Below are 11,964 nucleotides of genomic sequence, written 5' to 3'. Positions count from 1 at the left end.
TTATTTCAATATTACTCAGTTGCACCTTGATTGTGAGATTGGTAAGAAATTTCACAAGATGATCTTACCATTTCTTGAATTAAAGGAAGATAGAATTGACGCCGATTGTTATAAATGCGAATCCATCGTTTCGTCTGACGAAACTTCTGATGCTTACAAGGTAGGACTGGAAAGAATTGAATCATACATTAAGTCCAAAGACCATAAAAACATGTTAAAACAATTGTTGGATGAAAACGACAAGAAGCAAATAAAATTTGATACCATACAAAGGTTCGACTCATTTAGTGCCAAATTGACTTCAGATAATAAAATCAATGTTGAAAATACATCTGAATTCGATGAGGACAATGATATGAGCGAAATTTATGTAGAGGATGAGGTTGATTGCTCAAAATTTGTGAAAAATGAAACTGAACCCGCGAAAGCTTTAATTTCCGAAAATTCAGTTGAGTTCGCACGTATTTCTCAAAATAAACCTGAAATTTTAAAAGCTAAAGCAACGGTTTTTCCCAAAGTGTAAACTGTCCATAACCAAGTATTTGCTACTTAAGGCCTGGATAAAAACCAAACAATTGAATTAACATCCCTCGTAGATGACGACAACAAGGATGGATGTGATGAGTTCTTCTGGTCTGCTCCAATAGACAATGCAGACGAAACCATACGTTTGTCAGAAAAGACCTCTTGGAGAGTGAAATAAAGATATGTGGCAGAACCACTGAACAATCACTCAAGCTATGAGAAAGGAAGTCCAAGTGGAACCAAGAACATTCAAAGAAAACCTACATCAGTGAAGAACGAATCTCATGTAAGAAAGTCAAAACCTAAGACAAACATCCACAAATCCTCAGCACAACTTGCAGCTCAAAAACGACAAAGGAATGTGAGATATGAAAGAAATCTCAATTAAAGGAAGCAGCTTTGGCAATCCCAAAATCCCAACTATGTTTGCAAAGAAAAACCTTCCAATCAAAATGTGCAAGCTCCTTCGCAGGCGAACACCAGAAAATCTTCGCACCATCACTTTCGCAGTCCACAGGAATCCAAACAGAAAGTTGTTCAAAAACCTGTCTTTTCAAAGAAGCCTATGAAGAAACCAAAACCTCATCATTCTCAACCCACGAAAGCTTCATCCAAAGACGTTAAAGGAAAAGGAAAGTTAGTATCGAATCATGAAGTTCCAACCAAGGAATCGACTACTAACTCAAAGAAAGTTGAAAAAGAGTTCGCAAAGACTCAAATCAAAAGTAAACAAAAACAATCTTTATCAAAAGAAACGAACTTAAAAGATAATAGGATAAAAGTCTTCACCATAACAAAGAAAGATAAAACCACCTTAATTAAACGTACTTATATGGTTGATCTCGCATTTACTTTTCCCCTTTCTGTAAAAGGATCACCTCGACCCAAACAACTTTTGGTTCCTAAATCTGCTTGATTTTCGCAGGTAATACGTGACGAACAGTTTGATTCTGAATGGTACATCGACAGTGGCTGCTTGCGTCACATGACTGGAAGGAAGGAGGAATTGCGTGAGTTTCGAGCTCTTAAGGATTGTGGAAATGTGAAGTATGGAAATAACTCTTTTGGAAAAATTAATGGTTATGGGATTATAACAAATGGAGAGTTTTTTATTCGAAAAGTGGCGTACGTAGAAGGACTGCAACACAACCTCATCAGTGTTTCGCAGTTGTTTGTAGGAACAGGTTTAAAGGTATCCTTTGAGGACGAAGGGTATGAAATCGTAGAAAAGAAAACCAAAGCAATCCTTCTTAAGTCGAAGTGTAAAGGAGAAATGTATCCGTTGAACTTGAATCCGATACGAGGGAAGCCTGCCATTTGCCTACTGACGAAAGCTCACTCATACGATAGCTGGCTATGGTATAGAAGACTTTCGCATCTCAACTTAAAAGACATCAACAAGCTTGTTCTTGGTGATCACGTGCGAGGACTTCCTCTCCTTAAATTTGATAAGGATCATTTATGTGCAGCTTGTGAAATGGGGAAGCAAAGTAGGAAAATTCATCCAACGATAGTAAACACGAAAGTCATTGAACCACTAGAACTTCTACATATCGACCTTTATGGCCCTTCTGCAATTGAAAGTGTTGGTGGTAGTAAGTATATTCTTGTAATAATTGATGATTTTTCACGTTTCACTTGGGTGTACTTTCTTAAAAAGAAATCTGAGGTGACACGAAAACTCAAGGATGTCATAAAGCAAATCGAGCTTGAACTGCGAAAGTTGGTTTGCAATGTTCGTAGTGACAATGGTTTGGAATTCAAAAACCAAGCGTTTGAAGAATTCCTTGCTGAGAAGGGAGCCTTGCATAATTTTTCTGCCCCCGTATACTCCACAATAGAACTGTGTAGTTGAAAGGAGAAACCGCTCCTAGTGCGAAGCTGCGAGAACCATGCTATCTTTCGCATATCTTCCTCTCTATTTCTGGGCGGATGCGATTGAAAGTGCTTGCTTCACCCAAAATAGATCCATCCTGAATAAGCGATTTTCCATCACTCCTTATGAAATAATAAATAATCGCAAACCTAATGTTAAGTTTTTTCATGTATTTGGTTCCAGGTGCTTCATTTTCAACTCCAACGAACAACAAAACAAATTCGATGCGAAAGCTGACGAGGGTATATTTTTGGGATATTCGTTGACCTCCAAGGCTTATAGGGTTCTCACCAAATGATCAAAGAAGCTGGAGGAAACCTATTATGTCACGTTCGACGATAATTACTTGAAGAGGATTCAGTTGATGAAAGTCAATCAAAGGAGATCTTTCCGAAACCAAGTCCAGTCACGATTCCTCTCTAAAATCTTTATGAGGAATTTTACATTACTCTTTGATAACCTAGATAAGGCCATTTAATCCGAAACAAAAGCAGCTGACAACAAATATGATGAATTGAAGAAAATAGTTGAGGACGCTGAGAAGGATATGCACAAACAGCCTCCAAGTGCAAACGTCCCTCAAGACACAAATACTACATTCCAGGGGGAGAATTCAGATTCCAATGCAAGTTTTTAGGGGGAGCAGTCTACACCACAAGATACGAACGTTCCATTGCAGGGGGAGGGTACTACTTCGTCTTTTTTCCTCTGAACGACTTTTTGATAAAGATACATCACCTCCCACAATGACTCACGAACCTCCATTCGTAGGAGACACTTCAATTCCTGAAGTAGAAGAACTCTCATCATTCGAGGGGGAGAATAAAGAAGCGAATGATGATTCGGATGTACAATCAGAGTTTGAGGAGGTAAACGCTGAATTGGATCCCTCTTATGATCCAAATTACCCTCCTCTAACCAAATAGACCAGAGATCATATGAAAACCCAAGTGATTGGTGAGTCTTCTGCAAGAGTGCTCACAAGATCCCAGCAAAAAGCGAAACGAACTGCATTATTGTCTAAAGTGGAATTTTGTATGTTTAATTCATTCGTCTCCAAGGTTGAACCCAAAACCGTCAACTTTCTCTTGATCATTATGATTGGGTGCAAGCGATGCAAGACAAAGTCAATGAGTTCGAACGAAACAAGGTTTGGAGGTTAATTCCCACTCCACCCGATGCATCAGTTGTAGGTTTGAAATGGGTATTTCGCAATAAGCTGGATAAAGAAGGAAATGTGATCAAAAACAGGGCGAGACTTGTTGTCAAGGGATATTGCCAGGATGAAGGTATTGACTACGAAGAAACCTTCGCACCAGTTGCAAGATTGGAATCAGTTCGCATCTTCTTGGCATATGCATCGCACAAGAACTTAGAAATATTTCAGATGGATGTCAAATTTGCATTCTTGAATGGCGAACTTGAACAGACAGTATATATATGGAACAACCACCAGGGTTCGTAAACGAGAAGTACCCCAATCACTGTTACATCCTAGACAAGGCTGTTTATGGTCTGAAGCAAGCTCCACGAGCCTGGTACGAAACTCTTACTAGATTCTTAAAATTGTCTAAATTTAAACATGGTTCTGTTGAACCAACTCTCTTTCGTAAGAAAGAGGGTGACCACTTGATGATTGTCCAAATTTATGTTGATGACATCATCTTCGGATCTACTAATCCCAACCTAACAGCTGAATTCTGAAAGTTGGTGTAAACTAAATTTGAGATGAGCTCCATGGGTCCAATTAACTTTTTCCTTGGACTGAACATTAGACAGAGTCAGGAAGGTATCTTTATTAACCAGGAGGCTTACACGAAGAATCTACTTGAAAAGTTTGGGATGGTGGGAGACTCAAAAGCGAAGGTGCCAATGGCATTCGGAACGAAACTAACCCCTTCATTGGATAAACCGACTGCAGATATGACACTCTATCGTCAAATGATAGGTTCCTTAATGTATCTAACTGCGAATCGTCCAGATATTATGTTTTCTGTTTGTTATTGTGCTAGGTTCCAAGGTAATCCTCGAGAACCTCACATGACGACAGTCAAGAACATTTTCAGGTGTCTAAAACGAACTCCCTCACTTGGAATATGGTACCCTTTGAATTCTTATTTTCTTTGTACAAACTTTTTCGGATGCTGATCTTGGAGGATGTGGGTTAGATAGAAAGAGTACAACTGGGGGATGCCAATTCCTTGATGGCAAACTTGTAAGTTGGAAATCCAAGAAGCAAACCTTCGTTTCCTTGTCAACAAATGAGGCTGAATACATTGGTGCTGTCTGATGCACATCCCAGGTCATTTGGATTCAAAGCCAACTTCGTGGCTATGGCCTAAGCATGAAACGGATCCCATTATACTGTGATTTCTCAAGTGCCATTCACATTTGTCATAACCCAGTGCAACACTCTAAGACGAAACACATAGCACTGAGGTATCACTTCATCAAAGACCATGTGGAAGATGGTAATGTTGAAATTCACTTTGTAAGATCCGCTGATCAGTTGGCTGACGTATTCATAAAGGCCTTACCTGAATCCACCTTCGATAGAATTCTTTAAGGCCTAGGAATGATGGAAGCTGAATTTTTTCCGAAACCACTTTCACATCAATAATGTTAACACTGCGAATCGGTGCGAACGCTCGCAGTAGTTCACAGTCTACTGTTCATTCGCAGTCTACTTTAACAATGTGAATCGGTACGAACGCTCGCAGTAGTTCGCAGTCTACTGTTCAATCGAAGTCAACTTTAACACTGCGAATCCGTGCAAACGCTCGCAGTAGTTCGTAGTCAACTGTTCATTCGCAATCTACTATTCATTAGTGGTTCGGTTCCTCAAGTATCCTTTTGTACAATTTGTATAATGTTGTTTGTCATTGTTTCTTTTTTGAATCTTTTCTGTTTTTAATTCTTTTTAGAAAATTACAAAATTTCAAAAATAGTTTATTTCTTTCTGTTTTTCTTTATTTTCAGAAAATCAAAATTCAAATATATTTTGTTTGTTCTTTTTTATTTTATTGATTTATTTCTTTTATTTTTCACAAATATCAAAAACACTAGAAAACTGAGAATCTCATGGAGGAAAACGTTCGTAATCTCTCTATGTTGGTGTAATGGGGTAGGTATCAATCTCTTTACCTATGTACTAGCTAAGTTTCCCTAGAAGCATTTTGTTGTATGTAGTCTGAAGCCTCGACGACTCTATGCTGAAGCCTTAATGAATCGATTCTACCAATTGTTTCTTCCTAATCAGGCTGTTAAATTCACATAAGTCATGAGCTACCTTACTCTTCTCAAAATGAGTTAAGATTTATCTGCTTGGTCACTTTCGCATAGCAGAGGTACATTCGTTTCTCTGAAACCACCTCTAGATTTCTCCATCACTATCGCATCCATGATCATAACCCTTGAGACTCTCAGAAATTTCCACTGAGGTTTATGGTTACACATCTGTGTTAATGATCTTTTCTTCGTTTCACCACGAACTAAGTGAAAGCCAAAATCCAACACACTTTAATGAATTGATGGTGAACAATTAAATGTTCTAGATTTTTCACCAAGGAATTAACGAATGCCACATTTGTGGTCTGTACCAAGAAATCTGTTTCCTTTTGCGAGATCTTATTGAAATGTTCTAGATCTAAGACATTTCTCCCCACTAGATCCAATTTTAATTTTTCTTGAGATTTCTATATTTACCCAAGTCACCTAAAATAATTCCAAACCTACTCGTTCAACTGACTACACTGGTCACACGAGTACTTCATCCGAACGTTCGTACTTATATCAAGTTTTAGAGTTGGGTTGGAGACAAAGCCACCCATTTAGCCGAACAAAAAGATCCATTTTAATGCTTCTTAATAAACTATTGATCGTATTTCAACGGGAAGCCACACAGACACTTCTTAGTCTCTCTTGACTTCGAAGGAAGAGATCTATGCCTGGAATTCACAATTTCGTGTCTAATTAGACATCACTAGAATCCTTTAGAATTTATTGCTTTATTTCTGTTTCTTTGGCACACTCTTGCACGAAGAACCGAGTAGTCTTCCCAAAGTCTAGTTCGTGGTTGTCATGGTTCATCCTAGATTCACAGGGCTTTCAATAACATCTAACTGCGAAAGGATATGGTTCACTATGAATGCCTTATCTATGCCATGACTGAGAAGGAGTATATGCTGACGCGACACCTTATCTGGATAGAAATTCAAATCGGCGCGTGAATTTTTGAACAGATGTTTCCTTTTCGCCGTATGACGCACGCTTCTCACGTAACAGCTGTCAATCGCGCTATTGCAGGAGGTGTTTCAGTTCCCAAGGCAATCTCTCTCCGGATTTCTCTCACCAAACAAATGGTATAAAAGGTTTTTGGCGCTTCATCTCACATTACCACTCACACAATTCTCTCAAAGATCTCCGACAATTAAAAGGCTCTCTACTGTTCATCTTCTTCTTCCTAAAGAACACAATAATGGCGGGATCTTCTGAAACTCCTTATGTTCAAGAACACACAGAGCAATATCAACTTCTCACCATCAAGCCGCATGAAAACCTGATCATCGATCTTGATCCCTACAAGTATGAAAGCCATTTGCTTGCAATCATCGAGTGCCTGAAGTATTCTCCACTGACCACAGCCCGAACCAAGGTGGAAAGCGTTTCAATGTCACTGCTATCAAAAGCCTATTCCTCTATGTGTTACATCAAAGAAGAACAAAAGATTACGTTTGAGATCCTCAATCACAAAACCTCCATCTCCAAATCACGATTCTGCTCTGTTCTAGGGCTTCATCAATCGGACGACATGATTAACCCTGAATCTATGTCCAACGCTGCCCTATTGGAGATGTTTTACCAAGCGGGGTATAAAGAAACCCTAACCACCATCTCCAAGTTCAGGAAACCAAATCTGCCACCACAATGGAATGACCTATTCACTCTACTGTTCAAGGCCTTTTCTGAAAGAGTTACTGGATCTGATTGCACCAGCAAGATGTTCATGGCAATCATCTATGGTGTTTATACCAGACTGAACATAGACTATGGTGCTATTCTATGGGCCCAAGTGATTCAAAGCACACATTCAACAACTCGTCACAGGGAAATTTCTTGTGCACGCTTCTGGTCCATCATTGTTCAAAGGGTCATCACCAAGTTGAAGATTGCAATTATGCAAGATGCCCTGATGTGCAATGTTTCAACCCTTCACACCACTGGAATCATTGTTGCAGAAACTTCTAAGTTCCCTTTTTGTGGCTCAATTCCTGAAACCATGCTTCGTGATGTGCCTCCTGCCAGCAAAATTCTTTAAGGCTATCGTAAAATTCCTGCCTCAGGTTTTCATCCTTTAACTCCTGAGATGCAGTTGATTATTGCTGAAGCAGATAAACCAAAGAAAAGGGGTAACAAAGGGAGCAAGAAGGGAGAAAAGAAAAAGGATGATAAGGAAGGTCCATCCGAGCCTGCGAACACTCCCAAAAAGAGCAAGGCGAAAGCTGCTCCATCTGCAGCTGCTCCTAAAAAGCGAAAATTAAAGAGAGTTTCTCGCAAGGCCAAGTCCCCCACTCCATCTGAAAGTGAACATTCACAATCTGACACTCAGTCAGATGTTCGTGATGAGGAAGAACAACATGTTCATAATGAGGAGGATCCACATGTTCGCAATGAGGAGGAACCACCTGTTCGCAATGAGGAGGAACCACCTGTTCGCAACGAGGAGGAAGAACCTGTTCGCAACGATTTCTTACCATCTCCTCCTCCTTCACCCAAAACTACAACCACTTCCACACAAATAACTATTGCACCATGTCCCCCACTAGTCTTTTCTCAGTCTCAGACTAGTATCTCATTATCTACTCCCTTATTCACTGATTCTACCACCACACCCAAAACATCTGTTGAACCTCCTGTTTTTGTCAACACATCTGATGCGGGGGCTGAACCTTCAGGTTTCGCAACTGGTCACAACACACCACCCATTTCTCCTCTTCGCCAAAATGACCCGGATATGATATACGGTGATGGTGAAGAAGACTTAGCCAGATTCACCTACAGTCCGTTCAACATCAGGGCTGACACTGATGATGAGGCTCCGGTTACTCAACGCCAATTCAAAGTTCTTACCGAGAAGCTCGACTCGTTGATCAAATCTTCTCGTGATTCTTCTTTTGATGCTTACTCTAAGGCTGCCATTGAAGCCTTCTTTCAGTCCCTTACCAAAGAACATTAGGCCAATTTGTATAAGGCCAATAAGGCTATTTCAGATTCTGCAGCTTTATGTGGTGAAATGGCTACCAAAATGGAAACACTTATTTCTGATGCTAAGGAATTTATGTCTAACTTCCAATCATTCGTTGAGTCTAGCACGCTTATGGATAATGAGGCTATAGCTGGTCTCAATACCACCTTATGAAAGGAGAAGGAAGCTCTTGCCCAAGTTCGCACTGAGCTGCAAAAGGAGAATGCTAACTTCAAAGCTTCTATTTTTGTGAAAATGACAAAGCTTTCAGAGTCTCTTGCAGCTGAAAATACCCTTATGGATCAACTTGCTGCTCACACCACAACAATCAAGGTTCATCAATCCAAACTTGATCAAGCCAACAAAGGGATCAAAGATCTTCAGTCCGAGTGAGTTGTGGTCAAAAGCTATGTTAGGGATGTAAATGCTTTGCTCTTCAATAACTTTGATTCTGATGATCCAATCCTCACCATTGCAATTCGTAGGCATCTAGATGACAAGTTTCGTCCTGCTATAGCGATGCTACGTAGGATTGAGGGTGTTTCAGAGACTCATGTCATTCCGAAACAAGGGGGAGAAGATAAGTCACAATCCTAGAAGGACAAACCCAAACCTTCAGCCAAGCACACTGTCAAACACGATTATGAGCCTAAGGGTAAAGAAATTTTTTTTAGCGATGAACCAATTATTGACAATAGTGTAGATGAAGATCTTGATGAAGAAGAACTCAAAAAGCGAAAAGCTCATGAAGCTGAATTGGATGAGCAACAAATAAATGTTCGTGAGGCCGAACAGAAAGAGAAAGCAGAAAAAGAAGCGCAGGTCACACTTGAAAGCAGAAAGCTCCTATTTCCTAAATGGACGCTGAAATGAATTCATAATGAAGTTGTAGACTTACCAAGTCAATATTGGTTAGAACCAGTTGTGTCGTTCGAGCTTCAGAACACACAACATTCGCAACTGGATCTTCCAATAACTCCTAAGGCCTTCAAGTTTCGCTCTTTTGTAAAGTTGCGAACGTCCCATCTACTAACAACGGAGCTGACCATCTCCTATTCTCGTTCTATCTTAAGTACATGAAGCCACAGTACGAAACGTGGAGTGCGAGCAAGATAACAACAGTGAAGGTAATTGGACCAATTGAGACTGGCAGTTTCCCAAATGTAAAATTCAAAGTTGTCAGAGGTTCTGCAAGTCAAGTTCATGAACTCACTCTCGCAGACCTGTCATTTCTCAACCCATACGACTGGATCATGCTCTATAACTTGTTGCTGATAGATAAACATAAGTACGAGCCTGTTATCCTACATCTCAAACTAATGATAACTTCCTATATTCATGAGGTAGGTAATATGGATGTGGAGGTAGCTGCTGTACTACGAAGGAAGCCCTCTGTTCTCCCTAAAGAATCCCCAAAAGGTTTTGAGAAATGGAAGATAGGAAAGATTTACAAAGACGGATGGTATGTGGTATTTCAGGCTAGACAATGAAGTAATGCAGACTTTCACAAGACCTGTTTCTACCTCCTAGATAAACATCTATACAATACTTCCTGTCTTGAGTTCATTTTGGATCTGGTCACCAAATTTAAGGGCAACAACAAAGGAGATGTAAAATGCTTCTCAGACATGATTCAATGGTACATCTAGGTTCATAAGGCTTTGTTGAATTTCATTCCTAAGGTTTACGAAGTATAGAAGCAAACTTAGCATTGAAGTACTTTCGCTTAATTGACGCAAAGGGGGAGGTTGTTGGGTATAAAGTGTTGCGTCATTGGGCCTTATGTATAGTCTGTTATGTAAACGGGTTGGGCCTGTCCTCCCATATTTATTAACTAGGGTTAGAGTATTTAAGATGCATGCATGCATCGTATTTTAGTAACTCTAATATTATCTTGTAACCCTAATCACGCCTCCACATTATCAATTATTGATCGAGTTCTTTTGAGGCGTGACATTTGAATCATTCAACATATTTTGAATCATCGTTGTGTTCTTGTTTTAATATGTTTGAATCTAAAAGATCATTCAAGGATTTTCATCCTAACAATACTTGATACCTCTAATTCACCCAACCATAGATAAACATGACCCACATAACACAACACAAACTCATATCCTAGACTATTCTAGGATTTTTCAATCCTCACCGAACCAGAAACCTAAAACAATCATCGCAAGATGCCCTATGCATGCAAGTTATACATAAATAGAATCACATAGTCCGTCAAATAAAGCTTCTACCCGAAGACCACAACCAAACAAGGAACAGGAAATAAGGCAGAATCCGACATTCTAGGGCTATGTAATCCTAAACATATACAACTTTGAAAGCTTACACTTAGCAAATAACAGAGCCAACCTCAATTCCAAGAAATATATATTCCTAGCATGGTTTATACATTAGGAAACACTTAGTTGAGCTCAGCCAATTCCGCGCATTGCACTCTCCCTTTTACTTAAGAAAGCCATTTTTACCAAAACTTAGCTTTTGTTTCTTTTGAAAAAGGTTTATCATTTCCTCAGTTTGAGTTCTGACACACTCGAGAGTGTGCCCGAATCCCTCAAACCAAGGCTCTTATACCAACTTGTAACAGTTTGAGAATTTAGATAAAATTGTTCATTAAATATTTAGAGTTTTCAATCATGTTTTGTTTTCCAAAATTTCATTACATCAAATCATATTCAAAAGATCAGAGCATCCAAAAAAATAAATGCGGAAATACTGGAGAGTGAATGATGCATCATCAAGCCGGTCCCTTCCCCTTAGAACCAGAAGTACCTGAAACACCCAACAAACTGTAAGAAAATGCTTAGTGAGTTCCCAAAATACACAAAATATACAACCACATAATACATGCAACATATATATATATATATATATATATATATATATATATATATATATATATATATATATATATATATATATATATATATATATATATATTTGCCATGGACTCCCTCCATGGTCTTTAGCTGGAATGCCATGGGCTACCCCCATGGTCTAACATCCAAGTGTCATGGGCTTCCCCCCATGGTCTTTTACTAGAATGCCATAGGCTCCCCCCATGGTCTGCTAACCAAGAGCCATGGGCTCCCCCATGATCTTCGTAAAAGTCATTACATACCAGCTAACAAAACCGTTGCATATCAACTATTAAGACCACATATCAAGTAATGGGCCGACATTGGTGCCTTCGACCAATGGGTATAATGAGAAGACTCACCTCGGTCTGCTGCAAATAATAGCTGCTCGGCTACCAATCCAAAATGTCTCACACTGTATAAATATACAATTTTCCCTAATTAGGATTATG

General features: G+C 39.4%; 1 pseudogene; it reads left to right on the top strand.

Annotated features, from left to right (window-relative positions):
• Window positions 1-3,515: 3,515 nt before the first annotated feature.
• LOC145139923 (putative mitochondrial protein AtMg00820 pseudogene) lies at window positions 3,516-3,866 on the top strand (annotated as a pseudogene).
• The last annotated feature ends 8,098 nt before the right edge of the window (window positions 3,867-11,964 follow it).

Source organism: Lactuca virosa, chromosome 9, assembly GCF_052849685.1.
Source record: "Lactuca virosa cultivar CGN04683 chromosome 9, Lactuca_virosa_CGN04683_v6, whole genome shotgun sequence".
Lineage (NCBI taxonomy): Eukaryota > Viridiplantae > Streptophyta > Magnoliopsida > Asterales > Asteraceae > Lactuca > Lactuca virosa.
This window is presented reverse-complemented; position numbering and strand designations above follow the sequence as displayed.